General features: G+C 42.7%; 1 protein-coding gene across 1 annotated transcript in view; it reads right to left on the minus strand.

The window, feature by feature from the left end:
• The window catches only part of Sesn1 (sestrin 1), an 89,334-nt gene that overhangs the window by 65,124 nt on the left and 1,238 nt on the right, over nt 1–22,972 (minus strand). The window lies entirely within an intron of this gene.

Consider the following 22,972-nt stretch of genomic DNA (forward strand, 5'->3'; position numbering starts at 1 on the left):
TGAGGTGGGAAGATCTGCCTTTAACCTAGGCCAAAGCATCCGCTGTCCGCTAAATGACACGGAAGGGCCTCTTGCTCTGTCTGCTTTCTCCCACCCTCACTGGCGAGTCCATTCTTCCACTAGTATTCAAAGAGCCCAGTTCTTTCGTATTCCAGCACATCCTGACGAGCAGCTGGGACATCCAGACTTGTGGACTGAGCAACTACTGGATTCTTGGACTTTCTACTGGTGGAAGCCCACTGTTGGATGAGCTGGACTCACAGCCTATAAGACACACACACACACACACACACACACACATACACACGCCCCATCACTATCAGTTCTGGTTCTGCAGAGAACGTACTGCCTAGGCTAGCTGGCTGGACAGTCAGCTCTAGGGTCCTCCTCCTCTGTCCATGCCACCAGGCCCAGCTTCTTACCAGGATCCAACTCAGGTTCTTACGCTTGCGAGGCCAGCACGGTATAGACTAAACTATCTCCCAAGCCTGGGCTCTAGTCTCCCTCTGCTGCCCCTATTGGCCCTTCCAATCACTGACAATAGCATATTATTCTAAAAATGTATAATCTTCCTAAGACTTTTCTGCCATTTGAGTATTTCTTCCACTCACAGACAGCAGGCCTGAACCCTAACAATGAAGCTGAACTCCACCCTTAGAGGCAGGACAACACAGGACACTAAGGGACGTCCCCTTGGCTACTCCATTGTAGTCTCTGACCTACTTTGGTCTGCCAATCACTCCTTTGGTTCTCAGCCTGAAAGTACCAAAGCAAGGCCCCAGTTAGCGATGACCTGTGTGTTTCCTGAATAGACTGCAGCAGGCAATGTTCTCCTTAGTTTTAAAGTGACCTGCCACGAGTGCATTGGTAATCTGCAGGGGCCTTCCTTTAGGCATCTTTAGGGCCATGTTACCAGTTCTAACTGGAGAAGAGAAACAAGGCCTACCTGATTTGACCAAGGAGTTTATAAAGGTCCTGGAAAATGTCTCACAGAACTATACAGCAGTGACAAGGACTAACCCGTCTGTTTTAGAGGGGCAAACAAACCAGAGCATGCCTTACACAGTTTGCTTGCACTTGAGAACTCTTGAAAACTAGTTGGCCCTGGCAGATAGGTGGGAGGGTGGGTACAAAGTGCCAAGTAGTAATAATAATGACACTTATCCCTTCAGGGAACCAGTATTTATTGGACATCTGGTTGTATGTCCTAGTGTCGGCCAGGGTGTCCCAGCAATGAATAAAAAGATTTAGTGTTCATGGGGAAGTCTGAGAAGGGAAAGCAGTGTAGGGACGAGAAGAACAGCATGAGGAGGAAGGCGGGCAGAGCGGCAGCCACGGCAGCGGTGCAGGCAGACTGCGTCCTTGCTTGTTTTTGTTGCAGTCGGGCCATGCGTGTAGCTCAGGGCTGCCTTGAACTCGCCACCCTCCCACTTCTGACTTTGGAGAACTGAGTACTATTCCCGGCTTCACAGTTTGAGCCTGTTGCTTATTTTCCTCTGTAAAAACCATGTTAAAAAGTTAAAGCAGGCACAGGGCTAAATAATATGCCTTAGAGAGGTCACTATGCTCCTATCTTTATTTTATTATAAAACCGAAGCGTGGGGTTGGGAGAAGAGGAAAGGAGGACCAAAATGACAGAGCCGCCGTAAAGGAACGCCGTCTGAGGAGGTGCAGTACTTAAGCTGATTCAAAGACACACAACGCATCTGTAAAATACCATGTAACGTTCATGTGCGTGAGGGTGTACGTAATGTTCTCTTGGTGTTCAAAAACGTTACAGTTGGGTTTCTTTGCAGTGGTGGGACATGTCCTTAATCCCAGCACTCAGGAGGGAGAGGGAGGTGGATCTCTGTGAGTTCGAGACCAGCCTGGTCTACATAGCGAGTTCCAGGACAGCTAGTATTACACAGAGAGACACTGTCTGGAAAAAACAAACAAAACAAAACATTAACTTTTCTAATTAACAAAAAACCAAAGTGTCAACTAACTGAAACTTACAATATTAAGTAGCTTGCCTCCCCCACCCCACTCAGCCCCCTGCCCTCCTCCCCAGCAGAGTCAGCAAGAACCAGCATGCATGCACAGTAGCCGTCTGAAGCTCGGCATGTTTGTCTGTTTCATGTTACACGAGGCTGCAGCTTTGCTGCGCTCATCTGGGCTATGCTTATGCTAGAATCAAGTCTGGAACTTTCTGCCTGTAACCCACATGCCCTAGAGCACCTGCTGCTCAGTATAAGAAAGCTTAGTGCAGCTCCAACCACAGGCGGGGAGCGCCACAGCTGAGAGCGGTGAGCTAATGTTTAATCACAATATTTTACTTTTGCTGGTTTAAAACTCTCATAGTTCAAGTTTTAAAGGGTTTCTCTGTAAGTCTGAGGGAGACTAAGTGTGACATAATATGGTCGCTCAAGTTGTAACAAGGCTCTGTTGCTATTCTGAGGCAAGGTCTCAGGTAGCCCATCTGGGTCTTGAACTCCCCTGTAGCCAAGAAGGATCTTGAACTCCTGACCTTCTGGCACCCACCCCACAAGTGCTGGGTGTCAGGCATGCACCACCACACCCAACTTAATGGTAGTTCTCATTTTATTTTATTTATTTATTTATTTTTGGAGGGTAATCTTTGAATATGATAAACTTGGGCGTTTCTCCAAAAAGTCCATGCAAGCACACACTGTTTTCCATGTAACTGATGGAACACATAAACTCCTAAAAAGCCAAAATCTCTCATTTGAATCAGTAAGCTGTAGCCTCTCCCAGAACAGTCTCTGCTCTGCTCCCTGGGGCACAAGAACAGCTCTCTTTTGCTAATCAGCTTTTATTCAGTGAATACTAATTATTAGTGTATGAAAACCTTAGTGGGCTGGCGAGAGGGCGCGGCAGGTAAGACTGCAGAGAATGTGAGTTCCCGACCCAGCTCCCATGTCAGGAAACAGCCGGCTGTTTCAGTTCCACGGAGTTCCAAGGTCTCCAGCTTCCACAAGCACATAGACAGACAGATGGACAGACAGACACTTTAAAACAAACAAACAAAACACATAGTTTCAAAAGCTAGAGAAGCAGCTCAGCACAGCAATTAAGAGCACTTTCCCCTCTTCCAGAAGATCCAGATTTGGTTCCAAGAACCCATCGTGGGCTTAACTCCAGCTCTACAGGGACACAACACCCTCTTTAGGTCTCCTTGGGCACCCACATGCATATGGCATCCGCACGCATGTGTGTACACACACACACACACACACACACACACACACACACAGTGTGAAATTTTATTCAGTTCCTTGGTTTTAAAAATATAGTATTGAAACTAACAGACAAATCTCCAAAGACCAAATCCGTAGATAGGTCTGAGCCTAACTTGGCAGCCACACCAGCTGGATGACGGGGACAAGTCAGACCCCAGCTCTTTTCCTTGTATTAAGTGACAGGGCCAAGCACCGAGTGCACGTCCAGAGCTGAGAAGAGCATGGTAGCATGGCGGGGGAGGGGGAGGGGAGTTAAGAAGTATAACAGAAGCTCTATGAGGTCAGTGGTCTTCATCTCTACTCCTCACAGATAAGGTACCTGTGCAAGCCTGGTAGGTGCTCAATTTGTGCAATGAGAGATGGTTATCTCCAGTGAATAACAGATGAGAAAATAAAAACAGTTAAGCTTGGATATTTAAACTTAAAATTGTGCCCTTTCTTCCTTCAGACTCCCTCTAAAAATCAAACAAAACCATAAATGTTCTTAATTGTGCACACAAGTCTTCTCTTAAGGCCTACAGCACCAAAAATACGATAAACTACACTTCAGTTGAGTAAGAGCGCCACCTAGTGCTCACAAACACAAACTGGTGAGAAGTCAGTAAATACCCTGGGCGAAGAAGGCAGGGACAAATGCACAATCAGGAAAAAGCTATCTTAATTAATGGCCAGACACTTTGAGATAAAGGCAACCATGAAGAAAGTCAAACACGTGCAGCTTTGCACACGCACACACACACACTATACTAGAGGAAGTGTACTTCAGAGCACGCCGAAGTTCTGCTTCCTGCAGAAGGCCAGTCTGTGAGTTCAAACTCGCACATTACTCCCCTGTATCCATACATCCTGCCAGGGATGTGACTCCACCCTTTCCCGAGGGCCATGCCATATACACTCAGTATTGGCTTAGTAGCCACCTCAGTTATCAGATTGACTACTGGCTACTGTCGGGCTTAGGTAGTATGCACACAATAGCCCACAGTCTGTCACGGCACCTAAGGCGGTCAGCTTACTCATCTCCTCGTGTAGGCACTGGTTAACGTTACCTGACGTCTCAAACAGGGCAAGTGCATGACCCCACCAGAGGAAAACCACATCCATGTAGCTTTCATTATGGCAAACTTTGTTCTTTTCTATTGCTGTGAACTTCACTGGAGGGCTGTGCAGGACAGTCGGTGGCTTTGATACTATCTGAAGATTCAGGCAATCCATGGGGGATCTTAGTTAGACTACATTCTAAGGATAAGGGGAGGTCATTGTCTTTTTAATGGCATAGGCTTAATCTTAGATGCACCCATTGTACAACTTTAGGAAAATGTAGAAAAGCATAAACTACTGCCAACAAAAGCAAGCCCAGTTATTAGCATTTCTTTGGGAATGTGTGTATATCCACTGACCTGCTTATTTATAATCTCTTCTCAGATTTTAAGTAAATGAGCTAGACATGGTGAGGGAACCTACATAATCCTAGCTTCAGATCCTACTAATGATACTGGGGGCAGCAAGAAAGATCACAGGTTCGAGGCCAGCCTGGGCAACTTTGCAAGACTTTGCTTCAGATTAAAAGGTAAAGATTGGGAGCTGGGCATGATGGTACATGCAACCCCAGCCCCTGGGAAGTGTTAAGAGCCATGTACTGACTTTGCATAATGGATTCTTCATAATGAGTTCTAGGCTTCTCTCAAAAATACCAATTACAATTATAAACAACAAAGAAATCTGAAAATGATTTAATTTTTGAAACACTGGGCTGATCACACTAAAACTGACATGAGAAAATGATATTTCTTATTGAAATTAGGAGTATTCACTATGAGTGAAGGAAGGCCCTTACTTCAACATGGAGTACAAGAGACCTTGTCAAACCAACCAACCAGACAGACAGACAGGCAGGAATTGGGTTGGTGGTGTAGGTCCTGTTCAGTTTATTAAGAGCCTAGGGCTCAGTCTCTAGAACTGCACAAAGCCAGGCTTGATGGCTTATTATTTATAATTCCAGCACTGGGGAGGCTGAGGCAGGAAGACTCTCACAAGTTCAAGTTTAAGGCCAGCCTGGGCTACATAATGAATTCTAGGCCAGCCTGTGCTCTAGGCTTGTCTCAAAAATACCAGTTCAAATTTGTAAACAACAAACATTGGGCTGATCATACTAAAAATGACATAGAAAATGATGTTTCTTGCTAAAATTAGGTGTATTCTCTATGACTGAAGGAAGGCCCTTACCTCACCATATAGTTAGTGGGATAAAACCTTCAAAATGTCTATCAATTGCATAATCATTTCAGGTGGTTCTGAAACAGTTAAAATCCATAAGGATTAGGGCTTATAGCATAAAGAAGTTATCTTACCTCCACCCTTTCGGATGCCACTAAATTGACAGTAATATACCCCAGCTTCAATCTGAGAAGTCCAAATAGAGATTTGGGTTAATAAAATACTTAGTCCCATTCATATTCTCTTGAGGAGCTAATACAAGTCTGAGGGTTTGTTAACTCCTCCTCACCGCAGGTGAGAGGGGATGTAAATCTCCTCAGAAAGCAAGCTGACCACCACCTGCTGCCCTCTGGACTCTTGCAGAGGCTCGGAAGCCTCCTGGGACTGCACAGGTATGAGGGGAGAGGGAAGGGGAAGACAAAGATGATGCCAGAGGCAGATAGGCCCCTCCTGCTGAGGTCTGGTGTTTCCCCCCCCCCCCCCGCTGCCCCCCTCCTCCGACTAAGGAGGAGACAGGGCCTGGAGAGGACATCCACTGGTGAAGACGGCGGAACCGGAACCGTCTTTATCTGAAGACCACTTGCAAGTGTGGGGAGGAGCCAGGTCAAGCTCATGCGGTCCCTTTGTTGTTGCTCATGTTTTTCCTTAGATTCCTCACGTGCACTCTCAACTGTAGCTGTTTTCACAGTGAACAAGGAGGTCCCTTCTTCCCAAGCCCGAGCTCCAGGAGAGGCTGTTACAGAAGGCTGCTTTCAAAAAGACTCCCACCTCCCAGGATTCACTCCCTGCGTGATTCTTCCCTTCAGTAATCTGCTGACCTTGAGACCGGGCTGGACCGCAGCAATTGCTTTGAGTGCAAAGATTATGGCTAAAGTGATTGTTTGTCCCCTTCCAGATCATGTTGTAAAAAACTGTCACCTGTGTTTTGCTGACAGTCTCTGGCTCTTCTCTACTCCCTGATGAAACAAACAGAGAGGACCGCATGGGCCTCCATAACCTTTCTCTATCAGCTCACAAGGAATAGAATCGGACCAGCAACCTGCGCGTGGAAGCAGACCCCGCTCACTTGAGCCTGCGGGTGACAGACAGCACAGCTTTTGCGAGGCTGAGATCTTGGAGAGGTCCAGCCAAGCTGTGCCAAAGAAACCTTAAAATGTGTAGTTTCAAACCACCAAAAGCATCCTGAAGCAACAGGTTGAGTTCAGTTGTTAAAGCTCTTCAAACTCCCTAGAGGGACTGCAGCTGGATGGCGAGGGTGCTGCCCTTGGCTGTGGCCACCTCTCCATTACCACCTAAGCTTGGACTCTACTTCTGCACTTGGTACAAGTGACACTTCTTTTGCAAGTGTACAGATTAGGTCCTTTCCACATCACCACCATGGTCACTGCCTCCTACCCAGGCGCTGTGGTACCTTCCTTAACACCTTCAGTCGCAGGCGTCTGAGCAAATCTCCTCCCTCCGTCTTTAGCAACACAGCCAGCATACAACCCAGGTCAAAGTGTGATTTCCAACACAAACCTGCTGACTGGGTATTAACTTTATTGCTTTGGCACCATTTCTATTTATTATAATTTGCCAGCTGGCATGGAAACACATCAGTAATTTATCAAGTACTGCTGTGCCAACGCACACTGGACAGACATCAGTCCTTGCTGAAGCTGTAAGATTAATTCTAATTTAGGCAGGATTCAAGGTCTTACTTAGTTCAGCTACCTTTCAAGGAGCTCAAAAGCATAACTGTATGAATTTAAATGTGAAATAAAATGACATTTTAGGAACTATATGCTTCCAAGTTTGTTTAGCCACCCCATCTTTAATTCATAGTGGGAAAGCGCTGCAGTGGGAAGCGTGGGGACAGTCACCTGACAGGTTAGCATTTGGGAAGCAGACAGTGGGATGGACATGGATTTGAGGGCAGCTGTCTCAGGATGGCACCAGGAAAAAAAAAGAAAAAAAGCTGCCAGGCCCAGCAGCACAGGTCGGGAACATCAGCACTGGAGAGGCAGGTGGAGCCATGGAAGGCCAGAAGTTTACGACTGCTCTCAGCACACATAAAGTCCAAGACCAGACTGCACTACACGAGGCCCCGCCTTAAAAATCAAAACACCAGAAAGGCTTTCACGGGGGTCCTAGCTACAGGTTCACGCGTGCTTGACAGATGGAGCAAGGGTGATAAGAGGGGGCCTCAAAAAGGAAGCAAAGATCAGGGCAAAACTGTAGATCAGCAGAGCCTGAGCTGCGGCCAGCCAGTCAGTGGAGGTTAGTGGACACACTGGAATAGACACAGCGCATGCGTGTATAAACAGATAAGCTGAGAAGAAAGGTTAATTATTACATTAAGATTTATTTGCTCTATTAAGCTATCTTTATTATCTCAACCAGCCCTCATCATTCCTTGCTCTGAATTACTATAATATTCTATATGTTGTATAATTTTCCCACATTGATTTTAAATAGTTTTTTAAATACTAAAGTAATATATGCTTGATATGAGAAAGTAGGAACTAAAAATGTTTCCTCAGGATTAACAGGCTGGAGGAGAGAGGGGAAGCCTTTCTTCCTTCCTTTCCCTGTACCCTCTCCTCTGCTTGGTGCTTTCCAGCTTTCCTTGGCTCACTAGCCACCTCCACTCAGCGGAGTGTGCGCACTCTCTGCCCACACCTGACAGATTGGATTCTCACCCAACCTGTGCTGCTTCTCCTCTTAAACTCTAATAAAACTGTCCTTGAGCTTCCTTGAGTCCATTTCTGAATTCTCTTATTAATGACTGTAAGAACCCCAAAAGGGAGCCTCATTTTCTCTTTTATAAAAAGAAGGGAGAAGGAAGGGCGGAAGCACGAGGGGAAAGTCAAGCGGTAGTCATACAGACTCGGAATCAAGCCTCCTCACTGTGCAGTCGCTGAGTTATCTTTCTGGGCCTGATTTTTTTTTTTTTTTAGATAGGTTTTGGTTTTGTTGTTTTGAGATGGGTTTCTCTGGGTAGCCCTAGCTGTCCTGGAACTTGCTCTGTAGTCCAGGCTGGCCTTGAAATCCACCTGCCTCTGCCACCTGAGTGCTGGGATGAAAGATGTGCTCCACCACCTGTCCTCAGCCTGGTTCCTTATCTATAAACATGTAAAGCTTACACACAGCATTGTAACTATGAAATTATAGAAGTTACAGGGAAATGTTTTTCAAAGAACATGCAAAGATAGTTGTGTGAATTATTCCAGAACATAGATGCAACCTCCAAACATTCAGGGCACAGAAATCAACCTTAGAAACCCACCACCACCACCTATGTCTATGCACTTTACCGGCAGTTATACTGCTTATTACCACACTGCCATACAGCTTTTAACTCTAAGTCTCCATCTTGATTTATTCTTACATTGCTTTCCTTAAACTCACTGACAAGTCTTAAGAGCATTTTCTACTTAAAAACAAAAACAAAACAAAAACCTTTTTAGTGACAGAATGCCAGATACAAAAATAGATTTTTAAGAATTTATTTTAAAAAGCATACTCATAAGACAAAACAAACAAACAAACCCCCCCCAAAACCAAAAATACTCAGCCAGGTATGGTGGTGCACGCCTTTAATCCTAGCACTCAGGGAGGCAGAGGCAGGCGGATCGCTGTGAGTTCGAGGCCAGCCTGGTCTACAAAGTGAGTCCAGGACAGCCAAGGCTACACAGAGAAACCCTGTCTTGAAAAACCAAAAGCACACTCATTTAATGATTTGATGAAGGAAGGGGTGTAGGATTCAGGGAAAAAAAAAAAAAAAAAAAAAAAAAAAAAAAAAAAAAAAAACCCAATAGCCCTATTAATAAGTACTTTATTAAAAGAAAAGAACCACAATTTAGTTTCATTACAACCAGTAACTATCAATATTCAATTTGAAAATGGAAGAGTGTGGTTCAAGAGGCACGCATGCCTGCGGCCCAGCCTGCCCAGCTGAGTCTGACCTCTGGGACCCACAAGATGTAGAGAACCAGTTCATGCAAGCTGCCCTCTAACTTCCACACGTGTGCGACGGCATGAGAGCCGAGCACATACACACACACTTTCATGGGTGTAAATAGGTGTAATTTTAAAAACTTTTTGAAAAAATGGAAGATTATTACTCAAAATTTGAATCTTTGGATATTATTATTCAATAATTTCTAAAAGTTAAAGAAGCCATCAAAAACTATCGCAGACTGGAATTTGCAACTGTTTCTCTCTTCTTACTTTATTTTTACTTTAGACAGAGTCTTGCTATGCAGCCCTGGCTGGCCTGGAACTCCTTATGTAAATCAGACTGGCCTTCAGTTCATAGTCACCCTCCTGCCTGAGCCTCTCCAGCTCTGGGACTCCAGGCACGGACCACCACATCTAGCTTAGGCACCTCTTTATCTGAATCGTTACTACTAAGGGAATAATAAAAACATACTTAATAACTCATTTCTTGGTACAAGGCCAAACAAGATTCTAGCTTGGGGTCAAGTTTTTGCCTAGAAAATTAGTTTTCTGTGTTAAACTGGTAAGGAACAAAATGGCTAGCCTGACACTGATGCTACAAGACTTGATAGAGTTGTGTAGGATATGGTTAAGTTTTCCATATCCCTCCATGTACTTTGTATCGTCTCTAGATTGCTCATACAGTGTAAGTGGTAGCTGTACCACATTGTTAGGAAGTGACGAGAGTGTACATGTTCAGGACAGATACAAATCCCCCTCACCAAAAGTTTGTTTTTTGTTTTTGAAGCAGGATCTCATGCAGTCCAAGTTGGCTTCAAGCCACCATTAGCTGAGGATAGCCCTTAACTTCTGTTCTCCTTCTTTCCCCTTCTACGGCCGGGTGTACAGGCATGGACCACCATGATGCCAGCATGTCAGGAAACACTACCAACTGAGCCACGGACCCTCCTACATGCTGATACGGAACCAATGAGCATGGAGGGAAAAGTATACTTAGAAACAAACGTAATCCGCTGTGGGTAGTTGCCATTACTGAAGTATAGCACAGTGCTTAGAGATGCCATTTGTCTTTGACACGGTCATTTGTCCTATCGTGCTGTAATGGATTTGTAGTGCATATGCCATGGATACCGACACTCTCACCCAATAAGCGGCATGTGAAACTTAGTCAAATGGCAATTATGAGTTTGTAACTATTTTATGCTTATTGGTACAAATATACTAGGATTCATAATTTTAAAATATGTAAAAGGTTTTAAACCTGTTTTGTATATTTGCAAAAAAAAAAAAAAAGGTTTTAAATAATTCCATCAGGCTGGGGGTGGTGGTAGATAGGTCGTATCAGCACTTGGGGTAGAGGAAGGAGGATCAAATATTTAAGGCCATCCTCGGTAGCACAAGGAATTTGGGGTAGGGATGGAGAGATTGTATGAGGCTGTCTCAGGAAAAACAAAAAGCAAAAAAACAAACTCTAACATTAGATCAGATACCCAATCAGGTGCATTTACAATGTAAGAAATGAGTACAGTGAAATGTAATAGTTTAAGCAGGTAAATACTGAATATGGAAATCATAAAAAAGATACTATTCTGCTTAAACCCCATCCTTTATGGTTCTAATGACAACTTTTTCATAATATCTAAAAAAGGGAATCTAAAGACTTCAGAGTATGAACGAGAGACAAGCAAATGGGGGAAAAATCACTCTTTATGAGCTCGGTGGAGTTACACAATCTGGGCTTGATTCCTCACGACAATTGAGGGCCTTTTTCTCGTGTGGTAAACAACCTGATGTCTGACTTGTAATGCAATACCATATTTTGGTAGATTTCAAACATTCATAATCCACAGGAAAAATACTCAACACTCCTACGCTATTTTTTTAAATGCACAATAGGACAGCCTTTTAGCCACAAAGCTCAAAGCCAACTATAAAACCAGTACTTTTCCACTAGAGGTTCTTGTGGGGCGGGAAGGGGACTTGCAGCACTTAGGAACATTAGGGTCTAAAATAAGATCAGTGCAAGGAGTGACTACAACACTCACAGTGCCAGCACTGTCATGGCAACAGTGAACTACCTGGGAGAATGCTCTTCTAACACTCAAAGCTAATCTTCAGCCGATTACTCATGGAAATATACCAACTTTTCTTTCAGGCAGTGCATTAAAGGGACTACCTCACGTGGAATCTTTGGACACAAGGATAAACCCTACCATCAGTGACTCCAGGCATGCTGTGGAAATGTATAATGACAATGTAATGAAAGTTAGATACCACAGTAATGCATGAAAATTCACCAAGGCTCAAATGCAATTTCAAGATGGCTCAGGGTTCAAGTAAAAATTTGATTTTACTTTTAAGGCAAACTAATTCAATAATATACTCCAACTGCTGATATTTTATTAACTCTTTATTCAGATCATGTTGTATACTGGTGAAGAGTCTCATGGCCTGCTCTGAAGCAGAGCTCCTCCTTAACTAGCTATGATGTCTTGACCAAGCTGTTTAATCTATCTGGGTGTTTTTAATGTATAAAACGATGATGCCTGTAGCCATGTGATGCCGAAGGCTAACCCATGCCCATAAGTAAGTGAACAGGACTGAAAGACAGGCTTGGCACACAGGATGCCCATCTTTTCTAGTCAAAAAACATACATCCTGTAGAAAACGGCTTGGGGCATCTTGGCTCCAACCCTACACACATTTGAAGTGGACAGGTTTGCTGAGTTGATGACTTCCATGGCTGTGTCACAGTCGGATGATGGTGTCTCCCAACCACACTCCTTGTCTTCCAACTCTTCCATTCTTTCTTCATCTTTCCCAGTGTTCTCTGGGCCTTACCGGAGTGGGGCTGGGGGTGGGGTGGTATGACTGCCTTAGGCTGAGCACTCAGCTGTCACATTCTCAGCACCTGAGACTCCCGAATCTCCAGAGTCCTAACCCTCACCTCATTTAACTCTGCCCCAAACCTGCTTCTGCAGCTACCACAAGGGGGATGCAGGACTCCATGTGCCTCGGTGCCTTTGTCTTTAGTTTTTCTCATCACGTCACAAGATATATAATAAAATGTCAATGCTTAGATGAGGAAACTGAGGCTGTGGTGGCTGATGAAAACCATCATTGTGATCTATGAGCCATTCTGAAATAATAATTTAGCCTTCACGACTCAAAGTGACACTGTGGATACTTACAAAGATATCTAGAAATTTAAAAGCCCAGGAATAAGGAAAATATAAGGTTGTGGTTTTGTTTTGTTTGTGTGAAGTAGAGGCCCAATTTTTAAAAGGCAAAAAGCTATGCCTTTTATTTCCTACATCGACAAAAGAACGATGACGGCCTGTACCTTTAAACCCAGCACTCTCGCTCTTGAGGCCACGGTATGAGGATCTCTGTGAGCCTGAGGCAAGCCTGGTCTATACAGCCAGTTCCAGGCCAGGAAAAGTTACAGAGCTACACTGTGAAACCCTGACTCAATAAAACAAAACAAAAACCCAAACCTATAAACATAGTGCTTGTTCTGTATTAGGCACACAACAGATTCTGAATGAACAAAATAAAATGTTTCAACAAGAGCTGGGTGATGGTGGCGCACGCCTTTAATCCCATCTCTCGGGAGGCAGAGGCAGGTAGATCTCTGTGAGTTCGAGGCCAGCCTGGTCTACAGTGTGAGTTTCAGGACAGCTAAGGCTACACAGAGAAACCCTGACTCGGGGGAAAAAAAATATCAACAGGTTCAATAGTAAAATATACTGTCTCAATAAAATTTCAATTATTTTTTTCATACTCAGAACCTCTGTCATTAACCAAACAAAAAATAAATGCTAAATTTTATAATCCATCTGCCAACACATCTTTCTTGTCTTAAGATTTAAAGCAACAGATACATCTTAACTTGATGTGTAATCACTATCAAACCCTGAGAATCAGTGACTTTGAGAGAAGTAATACTGTGACAGCCGGCCTCCCTACCTTGAAACCCCCCCCTGAGTTTTGAAAGGCTCCTTTTAAACATGCCCTTCAGCACGACGGAAGACAGCACTCTACTACTATTTTGGAAGGCTTGGTCTTTATCACATGATCGGAAGAATTTTTCACTGTGTTTAGGCTATGAATAGCATTTGAAAAATTACTCAGCTATAATTATAGACAGTGAACACCTGCCAATGTGCTGGAAAATGAAATCATGCAAAATTAAGAGACAAGTGCACAACGTTTGTCAGATGCCAAACTATCAGCATAGTAAATATGCACTTTTTGTAAACTAAGATTCTAATAAGACTACTAATTATTACACATAGAATTAGCAAAGTATCCTAGCCACATGGTTAATTATTTTTAAAGGATAAATATTTATCTTCTTGTCAGTTTAAACAGTTTGTAATGTGAAAATACTAATGAAAACTGTTCACTAAATGAATTTATACTTATTAAATGACTACATATGTTTAAAGTTGAGTTTGGTACTATATGTCATAAAGTTTCCATTATAAACTTTTGTTTCTTAATCCTAATGAAACTCACACAGATACAGACATACACATAACCAGGGACATGAAAGAAAAGGGGGACGGTTGGAAACAGGACGGGGAGGAGGACAGAGATCATAAGGGGTGAAAATGATTGAGATATATTATATATATGCATAGAAATGGCCAACCCCCCACTACTATGTATAATTAATATATGATAATAAACAAATACAGTCAGGCCAGCTGGATGGCTCCATAGGTAAAGGCGTTTTGGCACACAACCTGACACGCTCAGCTTCAACTCCAGAGCCCACCCATAAGGAGAGAACCAATCCACACAAGGTGCCCTGTGACCACACAGGCAGCACAGCACCTCCCCACAATAAAGAATTCCAGTAAAAAGCTGAACATTGTAAGTAAATAAACTTTGTCTCCCTTTAGCATGGTTCCAAGGATGATGAAGGGATGTGAGTCAGCGGGGGAGTACTTGTGAGGCATCTTCAAGGCCTCGAGTGCACTCCAGGAGAAAGGTGGTTAAGAACGCGTCTTTAAAATTTGTTAATATTTTTTAGGTTTTTTTTTTTTTTTTTTTTTTTTGACAGCATTTCTCTGTGTAGCCTTGACTATGCTGTACTTGCTTTGTAGACCAGGCTGGCCTTGAACTCAGTGATCTGTCTGCCTCTGCCTCCTGAGTGCTGGGATTAAAGGCGTGCGCCACCACTGCCCAGCTCTTAATAATTTATAAGTCTATAAAGACCCTTTTTAGCTTAACTTTAAAATAAGGTAAGATGTATGGGGCTGGAGAGAAGTCTCAGTGGTAAAGAGCTCCTGCAGAGGACCATGTTCTGTCCCCAGAGCCTACATGGTGGTTGGCGACCATCTCTAACTTCAGTTCCCAGGGATGTGACATCCTCTTCTGACCTCCATGGGCACCAATCACACATGTAGTACATGCATATATGCATATACATGCAGGCATATATGTATATGAGTGCATATAAAACAGTCATACATATAAAATAATAAAAACAAATATAATAAATGAATAAAATATGCTCTAAAATAAGGTAAAATTTAATAAGATACAAAACTAAAGCATCTAATCTTTTCAAGATATTTTCATATTTCTTAGTGATCTATCAGATTTTTAAAGTATACAGCCCTGAAAAAATACAATATAAGAGAATGGACAAATTCTTATGTTGTTAAACTTCACATGACTTTTTCTTTTTATAAACTCAAATTTGTCTTAATATATGTACTTGAAAACTATACCACAAACTAAGTGATACAGAGACATTTAACAATAAACTGTCAGCTGGAAAGGTCCAATAAATGATCCTATAGTCCTTCTATACAAAACTCCAAACCCTCTCCAGCGAAGAGACTTTTAAACAACCATGTACGCCAGGGCCCTCTCCAAAGCCCTTCTTTCCATGCATTACCCTGCAGGCAGCGTGCATGGGCCGCGATGGCGAGGCTGCATACAGTAACAACAGTAAGAACGACGGGTATGAATTATGTATTTATATTTCTATTCTCCTGCTGACCTTAAAATATAATCACCAAATAGTCTGAGAACTCCTAATCTGACGCCCGAGGGCACTATGCCAGTGTAACTGTAGAACGCAGTAGGCCCTTCAAGGTCACTTCATGTAGTAAGAGCTAGAAAGCCTGGATCACACGAAGTCCCACTTTCCATTGACTGCTATAAAATAAACCCATTTACTACAGTGGGGAAAAGCAAGCCTGAGAGAAGCTGCAGAGGAGGACTACAGCGCCGCTGTGGTAAAGGCTGCTGCTGCAGATGTGCTCCACAGTGCCTTCCCTCTCCATGCTTCTACAACCTCTCCACCGTCTACCCCAACCTTCCACAGATTCTGAGACCTGCCTATGTCTATGGTTTTTTCCAACCTATGGAATTTCTACAACATAAATACTGCCTACTGCTTGTTTTTAAATATGAAAACTGTTTAATTATACATACCATTTAAATAGTGCCTATCTTGTTAACATTTTAGGCAACTAACTTTTTTGTTGTTGTTTTGCTTTTGTTTTTAGAGACAGGGTTTCTCTGCATAGCCCTAGCTGTCCTGAAACTCACTCTGTAGACCAGGCTGGCCTCAAACTCACAGAGATCCGCCTGCCTCTTCTCCCCAGTGCTAGAATTAAAGATGTGCGCCACCACTGCACTGCTAACAGTTCTTTATTAAAGATGTGCGCCACCACTGCACTAACAGTTCTTTATTAAAGATGTGCGCCACCACTGCACTAACAGTTCTTTATTAAAGATGTGCGCCACCACTGCACTGCTAACCGTTCTTTATTAAAGATGTGCACCACCACTGCACTAACAGTTCTTTATTAAAGATGTGCACCACCACTGCACTAACAGTTCTTTATTAAAGATGTGCACCACCACTGCACTAACAGTTCTTTATTAAAGATGTGCACCACCACTGCACTGCTAACCGTTCTTTATTAAAGATGTGCACCACCACTGCACTAACAGTTCTTTATTAAAGATGTGCACCACCACTGCACTAACAGTTCTTTATTAAAGATGTGCGCCACCACTGCACTAACAGTTCTTTATTAAAGATGTGCGCCACCACTGCACTAACCGTTCTTTATTAAAGATGTGCGCCACCACTGCACTGCTAACAGTTCTTTATTAAAGATGTGCGCCACCACTGCACTGCTAACAGTTCTTTATTAAAGATGTGCGCCACCACTGCACTAACCGTTCTTTATTAAAGATGTGCGCCACCACTGCACTAACAGTTCTTTATTAAAGATGTGCACCACCACTGCACTAACAGTTCTTATTAAGATGTGCACCACCACTGCACTAACAGTTCTTTATTAAAGATGTGCACCACCCACTGCACTAACAGTTCTTTATTAAAGATGTGCACCACCACTGCACTAACAGTTCTTTATTAAAGATGTGTGCCACCACTGCACTGCTAACAGTTCTTTATTAAAGATGTGCGCCACCACTGCACTAACAGTTCTTTATTAAAGATGTGCACCACCACTGCACTAACAGTTCTTTATTAAAGATGTGCACCACCACTGCACTAACAGTTCTTTATTAAAGATGTGCGCCACCACTGCACTAACAGTTCTTTATTAAAGATGTGCGCCACCACTGCACTAACAGTTCTTTATTAAAGATGTGCGCCACCACTGCACTAACAGTTCTTTATTAAAGATGTGCGCCACCACTGCACTAACAGTTCTTTATTAAAGATGTGCGCCACCACTGCACTAACAGTTCTTTATTAAAGATGTGCACCACCACTGCACTAACAGTTCTTTATTAAAGATGTGCACCACCACTGCACTAACAGTTCTTTATTAAAGATGTGCGCCACCACTGCACTAACAGTTCTTTATTAAAGATGTGCGCCACCACTGCACTAACCGTTCTTTATTAAAGATGTGCGCCACCACTGCACTGCTAACAGTTCTTTATTGTCAAGATTCTACCAGAGAAAAGGTTTCAAGAAATCTTTAATCAGCCACGTGAATTATTATGTATAACCTATGTAAATTTCTTATGGCTATCAAAAGGAAAATAAATATATGGTAAAATAATGAGTATGGTACACCTATTACATAATTCTTTGCATCACGAACCATCTGTACACACCATGGTATTAGGGCAAAAGTACTGGTGATGAGAAAAAAATTTTAATTCAGCTATTGCTTCAAAGAATCTTCTATGATATCATAAATAATCCAATGCCTTAGACTGAAATTTAACACTCAACTGTTTAACACCCTATCTTTGTACAAAGCAGCACATTCCATTTATGCACGAAGCAAACATGCTACCGTAACATGGTTAGACAGTGTTTTTCATGGTAGAGGCCATCCGAAGCACTGTGGCAAGAGCACAATGGAGGAAATTCGAGAACTTTTTAAAAATGTATGCTTTTCATTTCAACCTTTCTGAAGATACACAGCAAAGGAAGAGCGCAGACAGAGTGAGCTTGTATTTTGCAAAGAGGACATGGGGGCAGATACATAGATTTGGTTCATCCTGTCAGCAGGAGGGAAAAAGGGAGATTGGGAGCTGAGTGTAGCTCACTGGTACATGTGCAAGGCCCTGGGTTCTATCAGGGAGGGAGGGAGGAAGGGAGGGAAGGTGGGAGGGAAGGAGTTAGTTCTATCTAGTTGGGCATGGTGGCACACACCTCTCGTTCCAGCATTCCAGCAATCAGGAGCCTGATCTCCAGAAGTTCAAGGCCACCCTGGGATTCACAGCAAGACCAAGTTTTTCTTTTAAGTTCTCTATTGGTCTCAAACCACTGAGGGAGAGGAGGACTCATGAGGTTCTATCCAAAGAGGACTCAGAAGCTTGAGAGTAAATAGTTTTTTCCTCATAAGGATAGAAAGCAGCTAAGGATAGGGATGAAAGAAAGCAATGAACAGAGAAGGCAACCACAGAGCCTTCTGCGGGGAGACTGACGGCTTAGTGTATAAGATAGGGGAGGCCAGAATACACTGTGGACGCGCAAGAGAGAAGGTTCTCAAAAATACCAAAAGAGGACCAAGAACGAGGGATGCATGTTTGACACGTGCTAGCTTAAACTTCTGGTTTTGAGTATGTGGCAATAACAAAGAAATCAAAGCAAAACTTATTTTAAAAGAGTAAATCTGCTGGGCGTGGTGGTGCACACCGTTAATCCCAGCCCTTGGGAAGCAGAGGCAGGCAGACCTCTGAGGAACCCTGTTTCAAAGACAAACAAACAAAAAAGCCAAAACAAACAAACAAGACTAAATCTGCTTCTAGAACATTCCTACTCTGCTGCTATTATATTTTATAGCCCCCATAATAAATAAATTAAATATATTTCTAAATTAATAAAATCCAAATTATAAATAGACCAAATGATGTATTATCCAGTCATGCGCAAGTGCAACAAGTTAAATGGCACCTCTAACCGGACATTGCCACCTCCCATCTCCTTTCTTTTTCACCATCATACATGCTGCTCAGTGCTGGGAAGCTGTCCCTGGTCTTTAGGGCCTGACTGCCTATTAACCCAAACCAAGGTAGAAAAGCCCAAGGTCCCTGCCATCCACAGGCTTAGAAAGAAACACCTGGCCTCTTTGGTCAACAGAAGCTGAGGGAAGGCTTCTGTGGGGGAAAAGTCTTCTTGGGGGAAGACACAGAGGCAGGTCATGACTGCAGATGGAACGCAGGAACGGCAGTGTGGCTAAGCCAACAAATCAATTAGTCAAAATTAACTGCATAACAGGCAATTGTTATGGAATTGTTCTCATGAGAAATTACATACAAATAAAAAGCACAGTTTGTGTATGTATAATAGACATCCACATGCTGTATGTTACTCGGATACCAATGAGAGATGTTCTCCTACATGCAATGCTTCAAGCTTCACTTCTCCCTGGGAGATAACACTCACGCTCAAATGAAACCCTCCCCACCTCACTCAACAAAGTATTTAATTACTTGATCTAAATCTACTACCTTGAGCCAAATTATTTGCTAACTACTAGCAAGTTTATGTACTTTTTCTTTTTATAATCTTTGATCAGATATACACTTAACATTTTTTACCTTAATTTTACTTACAGACATCAAGCCTACAGCTCCGTAGTGACCTGTACTAGTAAGCGAGCTGGAGTTGATTCCTCTGTTCCTTTATTTAGAGTATTCAAGAGGTGTAATGGGATTTCTTTTAAATTCAGGAAAAATGAGAAAGGGGACCTGCTGAGAAGCAAGGGGAAACTTTTCCTTGCTCCTCCAATTCCAAGTACACTGCTTGGTACACAATAATTCTTGAAAATATGTTCAACCAGTTTTAGTATGTTGTTGATATGCCATCAACAAATTGAGAGCATGGTAAAGATGCTGCCTACTAATACGGGAATAGTAATAGGTCTAGTGGTTATCTGGCACTGAGCCCATCCTTCTCCCTTGCTCTCCTCAGAGCTAATCAAAGTGGTTACAGGCCTTGAGGAGCGGCTCCAGGAATCTTATATGTAGCTCAGCTTTTGCTGCTGGTACCAACGAGTAACGGAAAGCACCAGGGAGCATTAATTGGAATTACTACTCCAGATCCATGCGAGACTGACGCAGTGTGAAGACTGAGGTGGGCAGTGAGGCTGGAGAGGGAAGTGGAAGGCAGCCATGTTAAGGCTATATTCTATCCTAATGGGTTTTAGACAGGAGAGTAATGCAGTCAGACTTGTGGGGCACATAGATGGTTCTGCAGCTGTGAGGGCGGACAGAAAGGTGAAGAGTGGGTTGAGGCTGGAGAAGAGAAAGGGAGCTACAACAGTGGGGGCAGAGCCACAAATCCATCAAGGGGTAACATCCTTTGGATACCTCAGAGAAACAGTAACCTCACTCAGTATCTATATAGAACTATTTTTTCCCCTAAATGGACCCGACAGTCTTCTTCTTCAAAAATTATCACATTATTTACTAGTTCAAGTCACAAAATTTGCTTTTATTTCCTTCATGTTTTAAATTTATTTAAATACCATATCCTGTGGATCCTGTGGATTCTAACTCCTTGTTATCACTCAAATTCACTTGCGTCTTTCCCTTCTGCTACACCCTGGCCTACTATTGTCTTTGCCACAGAACAACCTTGTAGCTGACACAACATTCACTCCTGACCCTGGAAACATATTCTCCCTTGCTTCCAGAATGACCCTGCACCATTATCAATCACGTTACCATCCTGCTCAAAGCTTCGGTGGCTTCCCATTGTCCTGGGATAATGTCTACATTCCTTAAAATTGCCTACAGTTCCTCTGAGGCTTGGAGCCTGCCTGGTCCAATGAAAATGTCTACCATTACAACGCCCGTCAGGGCATCGTGGAATGCTTCGCAGGCTTTATTTCATTTCATTCCCACAGCAGCTCTGTGAGGCAAGAACATTAGCATCACCCCATTTTGCAGATAAGAAAACTGAGTCAGAAAGCAATAGGGAACTTATTCATAATTGTACAGATGCTGTCTAACTTCAGAGCGTGTGCCCTTAAATATCACACTCCCCCAGACTGTGACTGTCAACCATTCAAATCGCTGTCAAGTCTTAGAGCTCAGCTACTCACTCTTGCCATGAGGCCTTCATACGAGCTTTTGTCTAGGTTTGGATCCCTATAGCAATCTCACTGTATGGATAATAATCATTCATAAGAAAGGCGTGCTGGTGCATGTCCATAATACTAGCGCTGGCAGGCTGACTCTGGAGACCCCGTCTCTGAATGAATGAATTAATTAAATATTAAATTTCTCTTTAAAGGTGTTTGCCTTAAGGAACTCTCCCTTTACTATATAAAAGTAAATGTTTGTTTACTTCTTTATGACCTGTCTATCTTTGGCAGAATTCGTAAGTAGTTACCACTGGTCCCAGTTTGCTATGGCATTTATTATTTGTTGTTTAAATGAATGCATGAATGAATGCTGTGGGGGAAACTCCATAAATTGGAAATTTCTTTTATGCCAACTGATGTGAAACAGCACGAAGGCAAATACATTTGTTTATCCATAGGATATTTATTTAGTAGCTTCCAGGTCCCAGCCAGCACCTGAGAACTTAGAGCCCTTCTGGGGAAGAGACACACATCAGCATGAGATTACAGAACAATACGTATCAAGTAGCTCTTACAATAATGATAGAGCAGACCTGAGAGAGAAATGTAAGTCTATAGGAAGCCACTACAGTACAGAACAGCAAATCCTTCTGCAGAACAAATTACGTTTGAAATACATTTTACACAGTCTAAATATTGCACTTGAAAGAGGAGAGGTGCAGTCACTAAATATGACGGCATTTTGTATGCCATTTCATTTCCACAAAAGCTGCATTCTTATCCCACTTTTAATAGATGTAAAAATCAAATACAAGGAAAGCCAAGCAACTTACCCAAGGTTGTTGCAGTTCAGTACTAAGGAAGCAACTGAACTAGGTCTGGCTCTAGTGCATTCACTTACCACTGAAGCTGCAATTCTTTGACACAGTACTCCCCAGAGCCTGAACCTTTTGATTTTCAATAGAACTCTTAACAAAATTCATCATCTAGTTTCCCACTCAAAAAATAAGCAGCCAGATGAAAGGCGAAGAAGAGACCAAACTGAAGTAGAGTAACAACACGGGGAAGGGCAGCCCCTCCCCCAAACACTACATGAAAAACTTAACACTTAGGAGGCATGTGGTTCCGGACAATCTACAACAACATTTGATGTGCAAAGATGACTCCATCATTTAAAAAAAAAAAAAAATACTATAGTGGCGATACAGAGCTCCAGAAGAAATAGTTTCTTATGTCTAAGGGACAGAATATACATATATTTGAAAACTAATTCCTTCCTCTAAATGGATTATAATGATTGATTCTAGAATGTTTCCAGAGCTTAGCTTTTTAATTTTAAGATCATCATTTTACTGAGCTGAAGATCTAGATGGCCCAATGGTTTGGGACACTGACTGCTCCACCAGAAGCCCTGACTTCAAATCCCAGCACCCATATGACAGCTCACAACTGTCTGTAGCTCCAAGATCTGACACTCCACATAGACTCACACAGGCGAAACACCAGTGCACATAAAATAAAGGCAAGTAAGTTTTAAATTTTCATCATTTTACAGATATGATTCTTTTTTTAAAGCCACTACAGAAAACTGTCATATTTGAATACACAGTCACTGAACAGTTTTCATATCTATAAACGTTTCCCCAGTGCCTCCAAATTCTAGCACACCTTCTAATAGAACAGGATAAAGTGACCATTGGAAAACTGCCGGGAGAGTACAGTATTTTAAACCTTACTGCATTCACAATTTAATTAGTTTGCATGTGAAGAGAGAACAGAAACAATTTAGAGAACACAGAAAATCATTTAACAGCAAAAGGCTTACCAGGATCCAACCTTTCTTTCTTTCTTTTCTTTTTCTTTTTCTTTTTCCCTTCAGGTAGGGTCTTGCCATGTAGCCATGTACTGACCTGGTACTCATTATGGAGCCAGGCTGGTCTTGAACTCCTGGCAGTATTATTCCTGCCTGAACCTCCTGGGGTTACTGAGAGTAAGTTACTAAACGCCCAACTTTTGGTC

Source organism: Acomys russatus, chromosome 21 (assembly GCF_903995435.1).
Source record: "Acomys russatus chromosome 21, mAcoRus1.1, whole genome shotgun sequence".
Taxonomy (NCBI): domain Eukaryota; kingdom Metazoa; phylum Chordata; class Mammalia; order Rodentia; family Muridae; genus Acomys; species Acomys russatus.